Here is an 8,168-nt window from a genome sequence, read left to right as displayed (position 1 = left end):
AGAGGGAGAGGGGGCGCGCGGCCCTTCCTGGCCGCCCCTCTCTCTTCCCACCAAGGCCCATGTGGCCCATTAACTCTCCGGGAGGGGTTCCAGTAACCCTCTGGCACTCCGGTTTTCTCCGAAATCACCCGGAACACTTCCGGTGTCCGAATATAGTCGTCCAATATATCAATCTTTATGTCTCGACCATTTCGAGACTCCTCGTCGTGTCCGTGATCACATCCGAGACTCCGAACAAACTTCTGTACATCAAAACTTGTAAACTCATAATAAAACTGTCATCGTAACGTTAAGCGTGCGGACCCTACGGGTTCGAGAACTATGTAGACATGACCTAGAACTATTCTCGGTCAATAACCAATAGCGGAACCTGGATGCCCATATTGGTTCCTACATATTCTACAAAGATCTTTATCGGTCAAACCGCATAACAACATACGTTGTTCCCTTTGTCATCGGTATGTTACTTGCCCGAGATTTGATCGTCGGTATCCAATACCTAGTTCAATCTCGTTACCGGCAAGTCTCTTTACTCGTTCTGTAACACATCATCTTATAACTAACTCATTAGTTATAATGCTTGCAAGGCTTAGGTGATGAGTATTACCGAGAGGGCCCAGAGATACCTCTCTGACAATCGGAGTGACAAAACCTAATCTCGAATTATGCCAACTCAACATGTACCTTCGGAAACACCTATAGAGCACCTTTATAATCACCCAGTTACGTTGTGACGTTTGGTAGCACACAAAGTGTTCTTCCGGTAAACGGGAGTTGCACAATCTCATAGTTGCAGGAACTTTGTATAAGTCATGAAGAAAGCAATAGCAACATACTAAACGATCAAGTGCTAGGCTAACGGAATGGGTCATGTCAATCACATCATTCTCCTAATGATGTGATCCCATTAATCAAATGACAACACATGTCTATAGTTAGGAAACATAACCATCTTTGATTAATGAGCTAGTCAAGTAGAGGCATACTAGTGACTTTATGTTTGTCTATGTATTCACACGTGTATCATGTTTCCGATTAATACAATTCTAGCATGAATAATAAACATTTATCATGATATGAGGAAATAAATAAAAATTTATTATTGCCTCTAGGGCATATTTCCTTCAAAATGTAGAGGTAGCGTGCCTTCTTGTCCGCTAAGTATTTGGGGCAGTTCCGCTTCCAGTGACCCTTCCCTTTGCAATAAAAGCACTCAGTCTCAGGCTTGAGTCCATTCTTTGACTTCTTCCCGGCAACTGGCTTACCGGGCGCGGCAACATCCTTGCCTTCCTTCTTGAAGTTCTTCTTACACTTGTCTTTCTTGAACTTGGTGGTTTTATTGACCATCAATACTTGATGTTCCTTTTTGATTTCTACCTCTGCTGACTTCAGCATTGAAAATACTTCAGGAATAGTTTTCACCATCCCCTGCATATTTTAGTTCATCATAAAGCTCTTGTAGCTCGGTAGGAGCGACTGAAGGATTCTGTCAATGACCGCCTCGTCCGGGAGGTTAATGTCCAGCTGGGACAGGCGGTTGTGCAACCCAGACATTTTGAGTATGTGCTCACTGACAGAAATATTTTCCTCCATCTTACAACTATAGAACTTGTCAGAGACTTCATATCTCTCGACCCAGGCATGAGCTTGGAAAACCATTTTCAGCTCCTCGAACATCTCATATGCTCCGTGTTGCTCAAAACGCTTTTGGAGCCCCGGTTCTAAGCTGTAAAGCATGCCGCACTGAATGAGGGAGTAATCATCAGCACGTGACTGCCAAGCGTTCATAACGTCTTGGTTCTCTGGGATGGGTGCTTCACCTAGCGGTCCTTGTAGGACATATGCTTTCTTGGCAGCTATGAGGATGATCCTCAGGTTCCGGACCCAGTCCGTATAGTTGCTGCCATCATCTTTCAGCTTGGTTTTCTCTAGGAACGCGTTGAAGTTCATGTTGACATGAGCGTTGGCCATTTGATCTACAAGACATTTTTGCAAAGATTTTAGACTAAGTTCATGATAATTAAGTTCATCTAATCAAATTATTTAATGAACTCCCACTCAAATTTGACATCCCTCTAGTCATCTAAGTGTTACATGATCTGAGTCGACTAGGCCGTGTCTGATCATCACATGAGACGGACTAGTCATCATCGGTGAACATCTCCATGTTGATCGTATCTTTCATACAACTCATGTTCGACCTTTCGGTCTCTTGTGTTCCGAGGCCATGTCTGTACATGCTAGGCTCGTCAAGTTAACCTAAGTGTTTTGCATGTGTAAATCTGTCTTACACCCATTGTATGTGAACGTTAGAATCTATCACACCCGATCATCACGTGGTGCTTCGAAACAACGAACTGTCGCAACGGCGCACAGTTAGGGGGAACACTTTCTTGAAATTATTATGAGGGATCATCTTATTTACTACCGTCGTTCTAAGTAAACAAGATGCAAAAACATGATAAACATCACATGTAGTCAAATAGTAGTGACATGATATGGTCAATATCATATAGCTCCTTTGATCTCCATCTTCGGGGCTCCATGATCATCTTCATCACCGGCATGACACCATGATCTCCATCATCATGATCTCCATCATCGTGTCTCCATGAAGTTGCTCGCCAACTATTACTTCTACTACTATAGCTAACGGTTTAGAAATAAAGTAAAGTAATTACATGGCGTTAAATCATTGACACGCAGGTCATACAATAATTAAGACAACTCCTATGGCTCCTGCCGGTTGTCATACTCATCGACATGCAAGTCGTGATTCCTATTACAAGAACATGATCTCATACAACACAATATATCATTCATCATCCATCACAACTTTTGGCCATATCACATCACAAAGCAATTGCTGCAAAAACAAGTTAGACGTCCTCTAATTGTTGTTGCATCTTTTACGTGGCTGCAATAGGGTTCTAGCAAGAACGTTTTCTTACCTACGAAAAAGCCACAACGTGATTTGTCAACTTCTATTTACCCTTCATAAGGACCCTTTTCATCGAATCCGCTCCAAATAAAGTGGGAGAGACACACACCCGCTAGCCACCTTATGCAACTAGTGCATGTCAGTCGGTGGAACCTGTCTCATGTACAGTTTCACCAAGATCAATCTATGAGTTCATCTAGCAACGAGAGAGAAGAGTGCATCTACATACCCTTGTAGATCGAGCGGAAGCGTTCAAGAGAACGGGGTTGAGGGAGTCGTACTCGTTGTGATCCAAATCACCAGAGATCCTAGCGCCGAACGGCCGGCACCTCCGCGTTCAACACACGTACGGTCAGCGTGACGTCTCCTCCTTCTTGATCCAGCAAGGGGGAAGGAGAGGTTGATGAAGATCCATCAGCACGACGGCGTGGTGGTGGATGCAGCAGGGATCTCGGCAGGGCTTCGCCAAGCGTTTGCGGGAGGGAGAGGTCTAGCAAGGGGGAAGGGAGGCGCCAAGTGCAAGGGTGCGGCTGCCCTCCCTCCCTCCCTCTTTATATAGGGACCCTTGGGGGGGCGCCGGCCCTAGGAGATTGAATCTCCAAGGGGGGTGGCGGCCAAGGGGGTGCCTTGCCCCCCAAGGCAAGTGGAGGCGCCCCCTTCCCTAGGGTTCCCAACCCTAGGCGCAGGGGGGCCAAAGGGAGGGGCGTACCAGCCCACCAGGGGCTGGTTCCCCTCTCACTTCAGCCCATGGGGCTCTCCGGGATGGGTGGCCCCACCCGGTGGACACCCGGGACCCTTCCGGTGGTTCCGGTACAATACCGGTGACCCCAGAAACTTTCCCGATGGCCGAAACTCGACTTCCCATATATAATTCTTTACCTCCGGACCATTCCGGAACTCCTCATGACGTCCGGGATCTCATCCGGGACTCCGAACAACTTTTGGTTTGCTGCATATAAATATCTCTACAACCCTAGCATCACCGAACCTTAAGTGTGTAGACCCTACGGGTTCGGGAGACATGTAGACATGACCGAGACAGCTCTCCGGTCAATAACCAACAGCGGGATCTGGATACCCATGTTGGCTCCCACATGCTCCTCGATGATCTCATCGGATGAACCACGATGTCGAGGATTCAAGCAACCCCGTATACAATTCCCTTTGTCAATCGGTATGTTACTTGCCCGAGATTCGATCGTCGGTATCCCAATACCTCGTTCAATCTCGTTACCGGCAAGTCACTTTAATCGTACCGCAATGCATGATCCCGTGACCAGACACTTGGTCACTTTGAGCTCATTATGATGATGCATTACCGAGTGGGCCCAGAGATACCTCTCCGTCATACGGAGTGACAAACCCCAGTCTCGATCCGTGTCAACCCAACAGACACTTTCGGAGATACCCGTAGTATACCTTTATAGTCACCCAGTTACATTGTGACGTTTGGTACACCCAAAGTAGTCCTACGGTATCCGGGAGTTACACGATCTCATGGTCTAAGGAAAAGATACTTGACACCGGAAAAGCTCTAGCAAACGAACTACACGATCTTGTGCTATGCTTAGGATTGGGTCTTGTCCATCACATCATTCTCCTAATGATGTGATCTCGTTATCAATGACATCCAATGTCCATAGTCAGGAAACCATGACTATCTGTTGATCAACGAGCTAGTCAACTAGAGGCTCACTAGGGACATGTTGTGGTCTATGTATTCACACGTGTATTACGATTTTCGGATAATACAATTATAGCATGAATAAAAGACAATTATCATGAACAAGAAAATATAATAATAATCTTTTTTATTATTGCCTCTAGGGCATATTTCCAACACTTGGTACCACTAAAGTAGGGACTAAACTCAGAAAACCAAATTGCATACTGATACAGAGAGGGTTGTTTTTGTTGCAACTAGAGCCAAGGAGAGGAGCTCACCTTGGCTGTTCTTGTAAACGATGTCGTACAGCACCGCCGCTGCCGCCGTCGCATGGAAGCAGCGCCAAGGTGCCTGGCACGATGAACCCCCTGTCGTCTGCATTGGTGATGGTGATGGTTCTGTACCGAATCAAATCCTGTTGTACAAGAAGGGCAAGGGAAATAACAAGATAATCTTGAGGTCAAATCGAGAAACAAAAGAATTGCATGCTACTGCAATGATCTTTCAGCTGCTATACATTCAAAACATGCAACAGTAAGAAATGTATACACAGATACATCACAACTGCAGACTGATCTACCAGACATTCAATTCACATTTTAAAATGTTAATTTGATCTCCATTAACATCGTGATGCTAGGCAACGCACCAACAACTACTGCCTTGTAAAAGAAGGCAACCAGCCAATAGCTCCCTATTAAAAATCAAGTAGGAAACATGTAGAGCATAATAAATGACCAAATACTCCTTTTAGATCAGTTTAGGATGTTTAATCAAGTAAGGAGAACTCACTGAGGAGCCACCTTTGTCGGGTACCGTCCTTAAGATTCATCACAGCAAACAAGCATTGAAAAAGTAAACTACAGAGACAGTCCTTATTTAGCATCTAAAGAACCATGCTTAACAAGTTACAACAAGGACCAGGTGAAGGCGTTGAGATAGAACACATCTAAAACAAGACCCCCAGCACATTACTAGGTGTTCATTTACAACTTTCACACATTTCCTCAGGATATATGATTAGTTTTGGATGCATAATCAGGGAAGGAGCACCTTTTCAAGAGCAACCTTTACTCGGACACCGTCCTTGCAGATGCATCACAGCAACTAAGGAGTTAATACACCCAAAACGTTGCAAGGACGGCAAATCAATGACTACATGAGTACAACACAAGGTGCGTTATTATTTTAGATGTGAAACCTGATAAAAATGATAAAATTGTGCTCAAAATGCAAGAAGAGCTTGTGGATTGCTGCCAAGTTCAGATTTGCGCATGTTTGCTCAGAATATATGATCAGTTTAGGATGTGTAATCAAGGAAGGAGGTCTTTTTCAATATCAACATTACTCAGATACCGTCCTGGTGATTCATCACAGCAAACAGACAGTAGACAAGCATATGAAACTAGTCACACTTACGCAACCCATGAACCCAGTGTAGTACATGGTTTACATTTCAAGCAAGACAGATTGCATGGCAAATGGTTTCCGTATGCACCCTATCAACCTATTGTTCAATTCAGCCTTTATGATCAGTTTGGGATTTATAATCAAGGAAGGAGGCCTTTTTCAAGAACTAACATTACTCAAATCATGTCCTTATGATTCATCACAACAAAGAACAAACACACAAGCAGAAAAGGTAAGAAAATAGGCATACTTATGCAACCCATGACCCCAGCGAGGTACATGATTTACGTTTCAAGCAGGAAAGGATTCATGGCGAAAAATAGCCTAACAAGCACAAAATCAGCAAACACACAAGCAGACAAAGTAAGAAAAGAGTCTAACCAGCACAAAATTACAAGTGAAGATTTTCATTGAGAAATGCCTAACAGTAGCATGGTGTGGTGTATCAATAGACTAGCATCACAACCAGCCCCTCAAGCTTGAGGTTATGATCCATATAAACATAAGAAGAGCTAGTACATTGTATATCTAACCAAGTATTTGTATGCAGAACACATTTGCATACACATATACTTGGTAAATTGCCCATATGAGCACCATGGACATGAGCCTAGAGCAACCACCATAGCTGTGGCTCGATGGCCACAAGCTCAGAGCAACCAGAGGAGATGGGGGAGAGGAACTGGAGGAGCTCACCATGCCGATTTTGTAGCCAATGCCTAACAACACCGCCACCGCCGCACGGCAGCAGGGACAACGGAAGACACCCAGGTTGGAGACTGAGGCTACCACCGCGTACCTTGCCTGTTGACAACACAAGACAAAAGCTTTAGCATGAACCCCTGGAAATCTCCTCTACCCGTTCACACAAGTTCCCCACGCAGAACCACAAGTACAGGATCAATAGCTGCACTTCACAAGTAAAAGAGCCAGGCTCCCAATAAGTACCTTCAGATTACTAGAAAATAAATAAATAAAGTTTTCCTTGCAGCAACGGGATCTCAAGTAAGTTACTCCCTCTGTCCCATAATGTAAGACATTTTTTCACACTAGTTAGTGTCAAAAGACGTCCTACATTATGAGACGGAGGGAGTAGAATACAAACTACCAAATGAACAAGAATCATACTCCTGTTCGGAACAGCTGACCGGAGACTAAACTAGCACACCAAATTATGAGACACACAAATCATATCTTCTTACATCTTGAATCTGAATAAATCACAAAGTCTGGTGGGATCTGTTCCCTCGAGGGAAGCTGTCCGAGGAAGGATTCCAGGTGTTGCAAGGCCTCCTCACGTGCAACCCCCACAAGCGACTGACAGCGGCGGCCGCGCTCAAGCACCGATGGTTTGCTGCTCCTCGTCCCGCCGCCGCCGCGGCAAAGGTCGGCGCTTTGCCGTTTCCGGTAAAGAAGGCAACAAGAATCAAGTTCATCCCGCCGGCCATGCCACGGAAGAATCTACTCAAAATTCTCCTCGCCGTGTGGAACGCAGCACAACAAGTGTAATAGAACTCTCTGGTTGTAACTGTTATGTAGTTGATCCTTTGGCGCCATGATCGCCGGATCTCCCATTAGTGTTGGCCTGCTTCTCTGAATTTGCATGTGTCACTCATTTGTGCACACGTTCAGAGAATCAGAGATGTGTAATTGTGACCTAGTGTTGAGAGATCCATTAGACACTGATGACATGTTGTTTACAGATGCTCTGTTGTTATTGAGTTCTAGTGCACAATTTGTGCGGTTTTTCCAAAATCCTCTACTGATGATAAATATGTAGAGTACAAATGCTCTAAGCAACAGGGATCCCGAGTGATGGATGAATCGATGTTCAAAAATGTCCTGCTGGTGCAGATTTCATGAGAACTTGTAGATTTGAGAATGGTACTAGTAGTCTAGTACAGCAATTGGACTTGTTCATGTAGTTCAGTGTATGTGTTTCCACCATCTTTTTCATATGCAAATTTCATTACTGTGGAATATTACCTCCGTTTGGAAATAACTAGGAAGGTGTTACCTTTGTATGTGTTTGAACCAATGATTTTGCCTCCTTCCTTGATAGGTCCACAAGGCCACAATGGTTCTAGGACATTTCTCCATAGACGTTTGGCACAAGCTTGTGATAAACGATTACAATTTTGACCCCGTTTC

The 8,168-nt window shown here is 44.6% G+C and overlaps 3 non-coding genes across 3 annotated transcripts; all 3 read right to left on the bottom strand.

Moving 5' to 3' along the window:
- Window positions 1–5,607: 5,607 nt before the first annotated feature.
- Window positions 5,608–5,717, bottom strand: LOC119296474. The gene has a single exon (XR_005145239.1). It is a non-coding gene; the product is annotated as a small nucleolar RNA Z118/Z121/Z120 (small nucleolar RNA).
- Window positions 5,718–5,882: 165 nt separating this feature from the next.
- Window positions 5,883–5,990, bottom strand: LOC119296473. The gene has a single exon (XR_005145238.1). It is a non-coding gene; the product is annotated as a small nucleolar RNA Z118/Z121/Z120 (small nucleolar RNA).
- A 128-nt stretch (window positions 5,991–6,118) lies between these two features.
- Window positions 6,119–6,228, bottom strand: LOC119296475. Its single transcript, XR_005145240.1, has one exon. It is a non-coding gene; the product is annotated as a small nucleolar RNA Z118/Z121/Z120 (small nucleolar RNA).
- Window positions 6,229–8,168: the final 1,940 nt, after the last annotated feature.

Source organism: Triticum dicoccoides, chromosome 4B (genome assembly GCF_002162155.2).
Source record: "Triticum dicoccoides isolate Atlit2015 ecotype Zavitan chromosome 4B, WEW_v2.0, whole genome shotgun sequence".
Lineage (NCBI taxonomy): Eukaryota > Viridiplantae > Streptophyta > Magnoliopsida > Poales > Poaceae > Triticum > Triticum dicoccoides.
The sequence above is the reverse complement of the archived record's forward strand: the minus strand, read 5'-3'. Positions and strand labels throughout refer to the sequence as shown.